We start from the raw sequence: 14,558 nt of genomic DNA, 5'->3' as shown, positions 1-14,558 counted from the left end.
GAAAACTTACCTCTCTAGATAGATTATTATATTCCAGGACCACCCACATGACCTTCATAAACCTTCCTTAACCAATCACATACAGGCTGAAATCATTTGGCGGCCATCTTATGTTTTCTCTTTCTAGCGGAGGCATGCAAGAGGATGTGTTCTCGTCACACACCCCCTCGCTTGTTACCGAGGGTACAATGACACAATGTTATGGGATGACTCACAGAAGGCTGTCTTTTTGGGATGAAGGCAACAGTAAAAGGAGCTACTAGAATATATGAGGGTTGTGTGGGAATTCGAGATAGTAGGGCCGTATTTTTAAAGCGGCAATCATTTATAAGGCAAAACCAACCTGGTGTTGCTTTGTAAATGATTGCCGCTTTAAAAACAGTCCTGCGTGCCGATATTCCTGCACAGCTTGTATCTCATTGGCTATTACATAAGCCCCTTAGTAGGTGTCCAAGCAACCTTTTAGCAACTCCTGGACTCAAGTGTTGGGTTTACTTTGACAATGGCTAGGTCACAGTTTCCCAAGGCAACGACACCGGCACTTTACTTTTAATTAATTGCCTTGAAATAATTCAATAGGACTTTGTATGCCAATGTCCCTGAATACGTCATTATGCAGAATTTCAATCCAGTAAAATATTACCTATTAAAAATTACATTTTTGGTAGACGTTAAATGATAAAGCGCAGTGTTGGAATCGTCACTCGAGTCCCACTCATTCCTTTTTTTGACAATTTAGAATTTCCCCAAACAGTATCCAGCCGACGAGTGGGATAATAGTGGGTCCTGAGTGGATTTGGCAGCACGGGATGGAGAGGGTTCCACACTTCCCGATAGCGTATTCCTCTCACATCTGTGCCTGTGTCTGCCTTTTATGCTTCTTTTCATGTACTCCAAGATGGTTAGTGACCTGGGTATCAATTAGGCCAGACAATTAGACTAATTACTACCAGATGCCATGTCTAGAGTCTGAAGCAGGTTTGCACCAGAGAAAGGGGGAGGATGACCCATTTTCGGGCACACCAGAATGCCGGAACACCTTCCATTATTTACAGAGCGCGCAGGATGTACTGGACACAGTGGGTTAGGTGGTCTTCACTTTACGTCCATATACTAGTTTGTGTGTGGCTGCCAAAGCGGGCATTTTTATGTTTATTTTGTGCTTGAAATATAATTTTTCCCGGTCTTTGCATTTATTACAATGAGTAGAGGCTGCCATGCTCCGTGCTCCACAGGGGCACAATAACAAATTAATTCTTGTCTCCCTATCAATAGTAAATGTGGGGTATATAAAGAGGGTTTTCAAATGCACGGTCACGTGGAGTAGAAGTGACTACGACCTAGTCAGAGACGCATGTAAGGGCCTGATTCAGATGGGTTTGCTAGGCTGCGTGTAATCAGCCTAGTGAACCGGCAAACGCCGTTCGGTTAAACATACCATAGCACTATATTGTTGCTGCTGATCGCAGGTGGCATCCATAGAGTATTTTGGCGTGTGTATATTCTACCGATAATTGCTCAGCTGCGTACAAATCTGAATCAGGCTCTAGGTTTTTTGGTAGTAGGCTTAATACCTGTGTCACATGTAAAAGTAACCTGGCCGGCCACATACAGCGGGTGAGACTATTTTGTGTGTCCAAACATTTTTTTTATCCTATCAAAGAACATCAAAGGGACTATGGGAGTGTGGGCAGGTCCATGTGATGTCATGAGTGCGAGCAGGTCCTTGTGATGTCATGAGTGCGAGCAGGTCCTTGTGATGTCATGAGTGCGAGCAGGTCCATGTGATGTCATGAGTGCGAGCAGGTCCATGTGATGTCACGAGTGCGAGCAGGTCCATGTGATGTCACGAGTGTGAGCAGGTCTATGTGATGTCATGACTGCGAGCAGGTCCATGTGATGTCACGAGTGCGAGCAGGTCCATGTGATGTCATGAGTGCGAGCAGGTCCATGTGATGTCATGAGTGCGAGCAGGTCTATGTGATGTCACGAGTGCGAGCAGGTCTATGTGATGTCATAAGTGCGAGCAGGTCCATGTGATGTCATGAGTGCAAGCAGGTCTATGTGATGTTACGACTTCACGCAGTAGTCATGCAATGCTTCTCTGGGAGCATTTTAGAAGGCCAGGATATCTTTATGTGACCCCGTGGGACCTGCTGGGCCCTAGACAGGCTCCAACGTTGCATTGTATAAAATCCACCTCTAGACCCAGTGCTAGCCTGCCCCGTGCAGTCAATTGCTCACATGATGGCGTGCGGTTTGCCCTTGGTCCTAACCGGCATGATGGGGGTCATACTTCCCGGCTGCCACTGCAGTCAGGACATAATCACTCCGGATGGTACAAGAAGAAGGCGTAGATCATAATTTATTGAGGCAGGATGCAATCATAAGATTAACATCATAATGTCAACAGTCATGATGTCGAGATTGTTGACATATCGACAGGCACAGTGTTGATATTGGAAATACCAACATACGAATTCTCAGAATTCTCGGAATGTAGACATCAGGGTTAGGCATAGGGGAGAGGGGAAACTGTGGCACCGTCAGAGGTTGGCACCGGTACTGCTCCGCGCATGACTGCCAGGAGCAGGTAAGTCACTCCTAGACCAGAGTGAAAATTGGGTTTGTTTAAACAACCATATAGTAGTAATTATTAAAACATCAATATGGGCCATAACTACATACCCTCCAATATTTCCAACAACAAAAAATCGGTACAGGCCAGGGATGTGTGGCCATAGATAGAGGCGTGGCCATTTGTAAAGGGGCGTGGTCGTGACCCTTTCATTTTACATTACACATCACATTTAAAAATACATCCCGCGCTGGCTGTCCCTACCTGGAACAGTCCCGTCGGCTGTGTCCGGCCGAAAGAACAGGTTCCATTAGTTCCCGCTGCCAGGTTCTCCATGCTGCGGCAGAACAGGCCGCACATTGGTGCCGTCACGCCGCCCACTCTCTGATCCCGTCAGCGGCGGCTTGTTCTTTAGGAGACGGCGTGGGGAGGGGAGAGGACTACAGATTCAGTCACTGGCTCCCCACAGCCGTGACGTCCCCCAACAGGAGTCTCTGAGCAGGGGGAGGTGGGCCTGCCATGTCCCACCGCCTTTCGCCGTACAATAGGTACAGTTCGTTTTAGCCGGTACAGACTGTTAAAAAACGGTACTGTACCGGCTAAAACGGTACAGTTGGAGGGTATGTAACTAGGATTGTGCAGGCAGTATCACAACTGGAGAGGGGTTCAGGTAGCCTTGGATACCCAGCTGTTAAAGAACTACTACTCCGACTATATCCAAGTGCTAATTGATGGCACCACTACCGATATACAGTACTGTTATCTGTAAGTATAGATTCAGCTCACAGAGTGGCTGGCTGTGACAGGCACACAGTGATAAGAGCTGGTTTCTTTGTATGTTTGTTTTTTTATAATGCTGTTTAGATGTTAAGGGTGTGTAGCATGTAATACAGATTTATTGGGTAACAGCGCCATCTGCTGGAATTAAAATAGTATTAATTTTTTTGTGGCAGGAATAGACTGCTACACATTATCACACCCCCTTTAGGAATGCTTTCTTCATCATTGTAACTTTTACACGTATCTACTAAAACACTGCTCAGGTAGGTTTTTGTTTGTTTTTTTGCAGCAAGGCACATTGGTCTTTTGAGCAGTTAAAGATTTGTATTCCAAAAGTCAAAGTCTGGATAGAAATGCACATGACAGGCGGAGAATTTCTAAAAGTATAAAGACAATGCTCAATTTACAGAGGCTTTATATCCACAGCCAGATGCTCAAAAATCTTATTCTCACTTACCAATAAATGCCCTGAATGTGGTGCATCCTCTGGCAGCCTCCTCACTACAGGCATATACATACTTATTCATGTTGTAACCAGGGTCCTGCAGGGATGAACGGAGCTACAGAGAACTAGGACGCTGCTTTCCCTGTGTCTAATTATCACCTGGATGTTCTGTCCTGGCTTTTGTAGTGCACGTAGAAAATCAGCTGGGGAAACATCAGTAATAATCACATTGCTAATACCATGTAGTGGGCATCAAACCTGTGTGCAGTCAGGGTAGGCAGAGCCTCATCTGTCATACTCCAGTATAGCCCATAGGTTTGACTTTACAATTATTAAAATAATGCAAAGTATATATATTTACAACTTTTCAGATCTTTGCAGCGCTTCGGATATCGGAATATTTTTATATTTCAATGGGGTATCTTGAGGACGGGACTCATGCGTGAACACAAAGGGCGGTATTCAATGTGAATACCGGCGACGTGCAGCGAATCCTGATTAGGATTCGCTGCACATTCGCCACTGCTCGCTGCGTTCCGGAGCCTCGCCGGCTCCGGTATTCAACGAGTCAGGGGCTCACTGCCACTGACCGGCGAATTTGAGCTCCTGCGGCGGACGCCGCAGGGAGCCTGAGGACGGTGGCAGGCAGGGAGATGGAAGTCTCCCTGCCTGCCCCAGAACGTTTGTGGGGGGGAGGTGGGCTCCCCGGGTGCCAGGCAGCACAGGCTGCCCCCCCGGGGGTGCCAGCAGGGGACCGGGTATATTCACTACACCCGATCATGCATATGTAATGATCGGGTGCAGTGAATATATGAATATATAATGAGCGTCTCGGCTCCGGCCCCCTGCTGGCTGGTCTGTGTAAAAAAAAAAATATAAATATTTTTTTTTTTAATCAAATATATATTCATGTGCTTACAGCACATGAATAAAAATAGCATGCCCCTCCTCAGAATAAAATTCCTGATTTTTTTACACCAATTGTAAAAAACAAAACACTTTATTTTAAAAGTTCACCTTCCACTTCACCATAAAAAGATAGCGATTGCTACTCGGTGAATCATGGCGAAAAAAACCTTGAAATGTATTCGCCATCTGGTCATTGAATAGGGTGATTCACCGTTTTAGTCAGAAATTCGCCTTACAGCACAAAATCGCCATAAAAACCTGGCGAATCAGCCTCATTGAATACCGCCCAAAGTGCATTTATCGGTTTGTAGAAATAGTAAGTGACTTTGTGCGCTGACACCTTCCCAGTGAGTAGGTGACCATTTTATAAAGGTGAACAATAAATGAATGTTACTTCCCTTATTTATATATATCTTCACCTCTCAGCGAGGCTCGCCAATAATATAAGAGATGGGGATATGGGGAAGATGGAAAAACAAATAGTGTGATATTGCCAGGGATAACAATTTATTAATACAAAAAGCACTCAAAACACAATAAAATATTTTTTACACACAATAATAAAATTTGGACCGATTTACAAGGTCTCCTTAATATTATGGGTGGGGGTTTACCAGATCATGGTGATTTTGAAAGCCTGTAGGAAAGTTCTTTTAATCCTTGAAGGGCCCCTGGTTCTACAGATAAACCTGGGTCTCAGATGCTTCCCAAAACTCCAGCTCTGGATTCCTCCTTCCCATAAACAACACTCCAGCCTCCTGCAACGCGTATCGGGATATCGGGAGCTACTTGTCCCTTCGTCAGGCAGTGAGGTGGGCCCTTCAAGGATTAAAATAACTTTCCTACAGGCACATAACGAGCCAGCAGGTGGCAGTGTTTCAAAGACTCATGGACACTAGACATATATATATATATATATATATATGATTTGTGCATGAAACAAAGTTTGTGTACTATCTCAGGAACTGAATTTGAATGCTAAGAAATCATTTTCTTGCACATATTTAGTGCCAGTTACAGATGTCCACAGTAGTGCCAGTTACATATAATGTCCCCAGTAGTACCAATTACATATCATGTCCCCAGTAGTGCCAGTTACATATAATGTCCCCAGTAGTGCTGTTACATATCATGTCCCCAGTGGGGCCAGTTACATATCATGTCCCCAGTAGTGCCAGTTACATTTCATGTCCTCAGTGTCAGTTACAGATGTCCACAGTAGTGCCAGTTACATATCATGTCCCCAGTAGTGCTAGTAACATATCATGTCTCCAGTAGTGACAGTTACATTTCATGTCCTCAGTGTCAGTTACAGATGTCCACAGTAGTGCCAGTTACATATCATGTTCCCAGTAGTGCCAGTTACATATGTCCCCAGTAGCGCTTTTAGCAAAAAAAAAGAAAAAAAAAAAAAAAAAAGCTCCGAAACGTTGGCCACTTCTGTGTGCCTTTGTGCCGTTATTTTATCAAGTCCGTGGAGTGCCTGTGTTTCCCGTCCTCCTGCATATCCCATTCACCCGCTGCACCCCGGCAGTCAAACCACCGTTGTACTGGAGTGCCCTCATCTGCCTGCTATATATATATATATATATATATATATATATATATATATATATATATATATATATATATATATAGTTTTCAGAATAATTTGGATAACAGATATCTGGAAAAGGGGTACCCAACCTGTACCTGCCAATATCAGGTATTATTCCTATAAGCTGGTAAGCAGCCGGCGGATGGGCGAAATCCCCAATCGCGGGTCCACTTTCAGTCATTTTATAAAAACATCTGCAAATTGGATACCGCAATAATGACAATCACGAAATCCGGCTTTTTTTTTTTTTATCGGACAAAAATACATTGAATAGAATAGAGCCATAAATGTTTATTCAATTTTAGGGCCTGCTAATAAAAATAAATAAAAAAAAGAAGTTGTTGCCATACCACTACTCTATAGATGGGGATATTTTTTCTTTCTGTAAGATGCTTCCACCTGGTGGACATTTACTGTAATTACAATTTTTTATTATTATTATTATTATTATTATTATTAGTAGTTATTATTAATAACAGCTGGTTGCTAAGCACATACCTATAATTAATAATAAGTATTTAGATACTGCTTTTCTCCAATAGGATTTTGTATTATCTTGTAAAGATCTGGTGGATGCAATATAAATATTTTGTAATTGTTTAAGTCGAATTTAGTAAAATGTAAATTAGTTTCCGTCTATAAATATAAACAGTCCTGGGTTAACATGAAAAATGATGTTGTTCTTTATACTAATTAACTACGCTGGTAAAATAAATAATCTAGAATCAAAAAGGTATTTAAAATACACATGTAAAAATAATGTAGTGGCAGTGATACGCAAAAGCCATTTTGCATAGTTGCACCCTGGCCACACCCCTTCCCCCTCCGTGTAAAAACACAGACGTGTCCAGTTTAAAGGAGGGTCTGTGACATCAGCACCGGGCCTGATCAGCCGGTCTCTACTCACAAACGCACAGACTGGGGAAATCATTTGATGGTTCGGGAATTCCGTATGGATTGGCGGGTGGATAATGAATAGTGATCCTTTTGCAATTCACTTGCACAGGCGGGTTCTGTGTGGGTGGTGGTTATCTACTCGCAGTCATCTGCAAATTTCCGCAATAGCGATCAGCTTGCCATTCACTTATACGATTTGAGCCCTTTTCACCCGATTTCCACGGATCGGGCCAAGAAATTGGGTGAAAGTGTCAAATTGTATGTGTTTTATGTACGATTTCGATCCGATGTGCGGTCCCAACGATTAATATACACTCTTTTCCATTTTTCTTTATATTAACAGTCATTGCTTTTATGCTAATGTGGGCAGAAGCTAACCTGAGCATAGAGACACCCCACTGCTAAGGCACCTTTTCCATTCGATAGCATATAAATTCTGATACAGCTGAACCATTGTTGTAATTTAGAACATATCGGAGAGTCTTGAGTACCACTGAAGACGCACAAGCTGAGCTGCTCACCCAGGACACAGACATCTCTCCAGTAGCAAGGAAGATTGTAACGGCTAATTTGTGCACGCCCAGAAAATGGCATCTGAAAGGCCACGAGATATCTGCGTTTATCCTACCACTCCCCGTTGTGATTGGCTGTCTAATATGAACGGGCAGTTATGCACACATAGAGGCCCTGGCTGGCCAACCAAATCTGAGAGGCTCTGCACCACACAATTGATCACCATATACCGCAGCTTCACTTGATTTCTCCCAACATTTTACATTTTGAAATGTGGAGACAGCTTTTAGGGCATGTACATATCACAGTGGGAGGTTGTTCCCAAGGGATCAGTATGAAATCCCAGCGGTCGGAATCCCGATGGTCGAAATACCGACGCCGGAATCCCAACCACCACAATGCCGACAAGGGAGGGGGCGTGGATCCCCCCGCCCCTTGTGACCTCGCTACACTCGGCACACTGTTTTATTCTCCCTCTATGGGTGTCGTGGACACCCATAGAGGGACAAAGTCCCGGTATTGCGGCGGTCAGCATTGTGGTGGTAGGTATTTCGACCGTCGGGATTCCGACCACCAGGATTTTGACTTCACCATTCCCAAAAATATCCTTCAGTATATATTTTGCCTAGGGCCAAATAGCAAGATAGCGTAAAGCACCTCTGTTTTAGGTTGTTCCGACCACCTGGTATCTGACTTCGGTACGAGTGTACCCCAACAATAATATGAACTGGAGGCACTCAATTGTGGCTTTGTGAACACTTCAGTATGATATAATAGCTCTACTGAATAACTGTCATTCACACACACTAATATATCACTGTTCCCATAACAACAGACAGCGGGGCATTTAGCCAATGTATGTGTCTCTGTTAAGGCTCTATCAAGGCTTCACCTGATCAGTAGAGGTGCCCGCTCTGTACTAGTGAGACCACCATGGGTGTCCTGGAGCTGCATAGCCAGGGCTATACCCACACTTTACTATGCCTGATCCGCTTTACAGCATTCAGACAGAATAAACCCAGCCGTCTCCAACGCTCCTTCCATTTTGGATAAAATATTGCGCCTCTCAGGTCTATGCTACTCTGCCAGTCTCATACTTTGGAGGGAACTCAATTGTTTTCAACGGTGGCTGTCCAATAGAGGAGTATATGGAAGTAATCGAAAAACAACCCAAAACAGGTAACACCTATAAGAAACTAAAAATGGACCCTACTTGTAAAATCAGTAAAGCCCTCCTTGATTTAACCACCAATGCATTGGAAGAGAAGGTTATTGCAAAAAAATTAGTTTGAACTTTTTGAATATAAAAGAACCATCAATACCAACTATCTATATCCTGACAAAAGTCCATAAGGACACAGCCCACCCATCTGGAAGACCCATCATTCTGGGGTACAACAGTTTAACGAGTAATCTGTCCACTATGGTGGACCACTACCTACAACCGTTGGTAGGTAAGACTAAAGCCTACTTAAAATATACGGGTGGCATCCTTAGGAAATTATCAAATTATGTCTGGCAAGAAAATGACATCCTATGCACCACCGATGTAAGCACCCTGTATACCATTATTAATAAGGAGAAGGTATTATAAGCAGTGTCATATTTCCTCAACTCATGTATATTTAGCACCAAACTACAGAAGTTCATTTTAGATAATAATTTTTATTATGTTTCTTTTTTTTTTTTTTTTACAATGTATTGGCACAGTAATGGGCACCAGATTTGCCCCCAGCTACGCTAACCTGTTCATGGCCTATTGGAAGGACAGACATATATGGCATGACGGTGTGCTGGGGCAAGGTTTGGTGTCCTGGTATCATTTTACTGACGATGTGCTTTTTATTTGGCGTGATAGTGAAGAAAATTTGGAAACCTTCTGTGAAAACCTTAATATTAATGACTTTTATATAAATTTTAGTTTCACTACCAGCAACTCGGAGGTTTCATTTTTATTAAAGATGGTATTTTTAATACAAAAACTTTTAGAAAGCCAACAGATTTAAATATCTTTATAGATACATCACGTGCACATCATCAGAATTGTCTTAATGGCATACCATATGGCCAATTTGTGCACATTAAGCGAAACTGTTCTGATATGGGAATCTGTGAACATTAACTACAAGAGGTCTCAGAACAGTTATCTTCCAAGGGCTACTCCGAAGAAGTTCTAAAGAGAGTGAAAGACAAAATGCATACAGTAGAGTGAAAAAACGTGACCTGATGAAAGAGAGAGTCCCAAAAATTGAGAATAGTAATACAAAACATCAGTGGTCCTTCATCGCTAAATTCACCAAATCACATAAGAAGATAGAAAATTTAAAATTTCAAAAGAAACTGTTTTTTGCTTAAACAAGACCCAGTCCTTGGAAACCTATTTCCCCCAAAACCCACTTTTATATACAGGAAGGCCCCATCATTAAAAGACCACTTGGTAAAAAGTACCAGCGAAATGAAACCGAGACAAAGTGAGGGAACCAAGTGTTTCCATTGGTGTGGGTGTTGCCTGATGTGTAAATCTGTTAATTCCACTGAAAAAAAGATGGTGACTTTTACGTTTAAAAATAAAAATCATAAGATAGAGGATTTCATCAAATGCCATTCTAAGAATGTGATATACCTTCTAGAATGTGCGTGTGGTCTTTTTTATGTCATTTAAAGTTCACATCGCGAAACACGTTTATAATATACGCAACGGTTTACCTATGCACAATGCTTACGCACATATTAAACTCAAGAATCTATCGTATGGTTTTTATAAAAAAATTTGGTTGGGATCATTTTGTCTACAGCATGATGGTCAACAGTCATTACGTCGACACCATTTTGTCGACATGGGAAAAGGTCGACATGGGCCTTGGTCGACATGGTTTTAGGTCCAAAGGTCATTAGTTTGACAGGTCATTAGTTCGACAGTCAAAAGGTCGACAGTCAAAAGGTCGACATGGGGTTTTTCACTGTTTTTTTTTTTACCAGCATGTCAACACAGTCGACATGGACATAAAGTGCACTGCATCACCTCGCTGCGCTCACAATCCTTCGGGCACAGTGTCTCGCTACGGTCGGCACACTATTTTATTCTCCCATCACACCCTAGTGCAGGCATCTCCAAACTATGGCCCTCCAGCTGTTGTGAAACTACTAGTCCCATCATGCCTTGCCACAGTTTTGCTATTAGGGAATGCTAAAACTGTGGCAAGGCATGCTGGGAGGTGTAGTTTCACAACAGCTGGAGGGCCATAGTTTGGACATGCCTGCCCTAGTGGATGGTAGGGCATGAAATACCGCCTGTTGGCACATATCGGCTCAAAAAACAGTGAAAACCCCTTTAGACTGTCGAACTAGACTCTGTTGAACTAATGACCTGTCGAACGAATGACCTGTCGAACTAATGACCTTTTGACCTAGACCATTGTCTACCTTTTCCCATGTTGATCTAATGGTTTCGACCTAATGACTGTCGACCATCCGGCTGTAGACCAAATGACCCCATTCCAAATTTTTGGGGTGTCCAGCTAATTACACCCAAATAGCGAACGAGAGATATAGAATAGCATCTGTCCCAAACGGAAATGTGCTGGATCCATCGTTTAAACACCTTTGTTCCCAATGGTTTAAATGTGTAATTCGAGCTGACACTTTTTATCTTAAATTATTACTGTATGAAATTCTCCATCTATTTAATAGTATTTTTTATCTCATGTATTATTCTTTTTTATGTTTTTTATTTACTTAATGTATGTATTATTTTTTTATATATGTGTGTAAGTGTGATGAGCCAGGATGAATAAGCCAGTAACCCTTTTACCTTGCACTCTAGGAAGCTGATCGTCTCTTCCTCCTCTTCTCATCTTCTTGGGAGTAGGGCAAGAATCAGGCCAAGGAAACGGTTCAAGGGTGTTTATTACAAGTGGGTGTAACCAGTCTGAGGCTAGTAGTGCCTGTGATGACCTTCCCCTCCCCTCTATAGTGGGATTCTCCTTTCCCCGTTTCCCCTACAGGTGGCGTCGCATCGGAAGCCAGTGGAAAAAAAAGGGAAGTACCGGGACCATCATCGGCCCGAAGGTGAGAGACGGAGCGCAGCGAGATGAGTACGCGCTGCAAGTGCCTCTTACATGTGTACAGGGAGTGCTGTGTATAGTGCTGTGTGTATGGGGGATGTTATGTATAGTGCTTTGTATATTGGGGGACTGTGTATAGTGCAGTGTGATGTGTGGACAGGGAGTGCTGTGTGTACTGGGGGGGCTATGTTTAGTGCTTTGTGTACTGGGGGGGGGGGCGACTATGTATAGTGCTTTGTGTACAGGAGGGACTATGTATAGTGCTGTGTGTACTGGGGGTAATATAGACCAGAGCCACGCAGGCCAGGCTCGCAGCTCCCCCGGCACGGCCTCACCAATCACTGTCTTTAATGGCCCTATGACTTCACAATGAGTGGTAAGCCAGGACAGCACACTAGGGTTCATCCTTCTAGGGCAGGAAGCTGGAGCTGGTGGTGTGGATTCTAGATTATAGTGTTAGTGATAGTTTGGTTAGAGTTTTTATATATTGTTTCTTAGTGTTAAGTTTAGGCAGTGTCAGTTATATTCAATTATCTTATACATTTTTTATTATTTGTTATAATAACAGGAGCTGAGAGAAGAGGGAGGAGACCATACGGTGCGGGCATGGGCTGTTCCCCTGCAGGATACGCTGGCCACACTTCAGGAGAAAGGTAAGAGCACTGTTATATTTATTTGTGGTACTTTGTTGTTTGCAGGATCACATGGTGCGGGGATCACATGGTGCGGGGATCACATGGCAGTGGGCGTGTCTGGGCATAGAAGGTGGTGTTTAGTAGGCCGATATGTTGGGAAGTGTCTTCTCCCAAATCTGCATAAGTTAAGGGGTTATTGTATGTCATTTATAATATTGCTGTTCTCAATGGGCGCAAATTATAGGTGTTCCATATGAGCTCAAATGGTTGTTCTAGTCCAGGGGGTGTTCAACACGAGGCCTGCCAGCTGGAACTACACATCCCAGCATGCAGTTTGGGCATACATAGCTGAATACACCCACAGTGTAGCAGTTATTAGGGAATGCTGAAATTGTGGCAGGGCATGCTGGGATGGTAGTACCACTACACACGAAGGGACGTATGCTGAACACCTCTGTTAGCCTATGAAAACCTACCTCATGTACCCATACCCCACCTTTTGTACCCGTATGCCTGCATCCCATCTTATGTACCGGTATTCCTGTACCCCACCTTATGTACCAGTATGCCTGCACCCCGCCTTATGTACTGGTATGCCTGTACCCCACCTCATGTACCCATATGCCTGTACCCCACCTTATGCACACATATGCCTTTACTCCACCTTATGCACCCATATGCCTGTACCGCACCTTATGTATGTGAGGGCCTTCTTGGGACTGGTGGGGTACAACCGGCGCTTCATCAAGGGTTTCGCCAAAATCTCCAGGCTCCTCCACAACCTACTATGGGGGAAGTGTTTAATCGGCTTCCGATTCACTCTTCCCTGCTGTCACTCAAGCTGGGGGTTCTCCTTCGCACCTCCTAGGTCTTGGTAGGGATAATAGGTCTGCGGCAGCAGGCCGTCCATTCAGGTGTCGCCACAGAGGATACTGTGGTATGGCTGGGAGCAGTCAGAGGGAGGTAAGCCCTCACTAGTGTGCTGGTGCAGTGTTGTCTTGTTTGCATTGTACTGTTTTATTTGGCACTGTGCATTGTATGCTGTACTTGGGTTCATGCAATTGTGGCCCTGTGCAGATTGTGTTCTTTCCAGGTTGTGCGTGCGTTAGGCACCAGGTTGCGCGACCCTAGGCCATGGCATTGGAGGATCCGGCACTAGGTCGCAGGTTGCGCAGCATTTCCCCACCCGAGTTACACCCGCCGTGTTCCACAAGTGGATGTAACCAGTCTGAGGCCAGTACTGCCTGTGATGACCTTCCCTTCCCCTCCATAGTGGGATTCTCCTTTCCCCGTTTTCCCTACAGGTGGCGTCGCATCGGAAGCCAGTGGAGCAAAAAGGGAAGTACCGGGACCATCATCGGCCCGAAGGTGAGAGACAGAGCGCAGCGAGGTGAGTACGCGCAGCGAGTGGCGCAGGCCACGCCCCCGTGCCTCTTACATGTGTACAGGGAGTGCTGTGCATAGTGCTGTGTATATTGGGGATGTTATGAATAGTGCTTTGTGTACTGGGGGGACTGTGTATAGTGCAGTGTGATGTGTGGACAGGGAGTGCTTTGTGTACTGGGGGGGGGACTATGTATAGTGCTTTGTATACAGGAGGGACTATGTATAGTGCTGGGTGTACTGGGGGTAATATAGACCAGAGCCACGGAGCCCAGGCTCGCAGCTCCCCCGGCATGGCCTCACCAATCACTGTCTTCACTGCACACCACTGCTTTAGACAGATTAGGTGCAAAAAAAACCATTAAATTACCCCCTTTATGTCATACCAGTATTTCCTTGTATGGCTGCTGCTAATGTCATCTTAATGGCCCTATGACTTCACAATGAGTGGTAAGCCAGGACAGCACACTAGGGTTCATCCCTTAGGGCAGGAAGCTGGAGCTGGTGGTGTGGATTCTAGATTATAGTGTTAGTGATAGTTTGGTTAGAGTTTTTATATAATGTTTCTTAGTGTTAAGTTTAGGCAGTGTCAGTTATATTCAATTATCTTATACATTTTTTATTATTTGTTATAATAACAGGAGCTGAGAGAAGAGGGAGGAGACCATACGGTGCGGTCATGGGCTGTTCCCCTGCAGGATACGCTGGCCACACTTCAGGAGAAAGGTAAGAGCACTGTTATATTTATTTGTGGTAC

The 14,558-nt window shown here is 44.1% G+C and overlaps 1 protein-coding gene across 1 annotated transcript in view; it reads left to right on the top strand.

The window, feature by feature from the left end:
• Nucleotides 1–14,079: 14,079 nt before the first annotated feature.
• The window catches only part of WNT7B (Wnt family member 7B), a 138,255-nt gene continuing 137,776 nt past the window's right edge, over nt 14,080–14,558 (top strand). The window contains exon 1 of the mRNA XM_083181302.1: nt 14,080–14,527. The gene's annotated coding sequence lies outside the window, so the exon portion shown is untranslated. The remainder of the gene's footprint in view (nt 14,528–14,558) is intronic.

The sequence above is a fragment of the Crinia signifera genome, chromosome 4, assembly GCF_055691185.1.
Source record: "Crinia signifera chromosome 4, ASM5569118v1, whole genome shotgun sequence".
NCBI classification, from domain to species: domain Eukaryota; kingdom Metazoa; phylum Chordata; class Amphibia; order Anura; family Myobatrachidae; genus Crinia; species Crinia signifera.
Note: the sequence above shows the minus strand (reverse complement) of the source record. Positions and strands in the feature narration are given on the sequence as shown.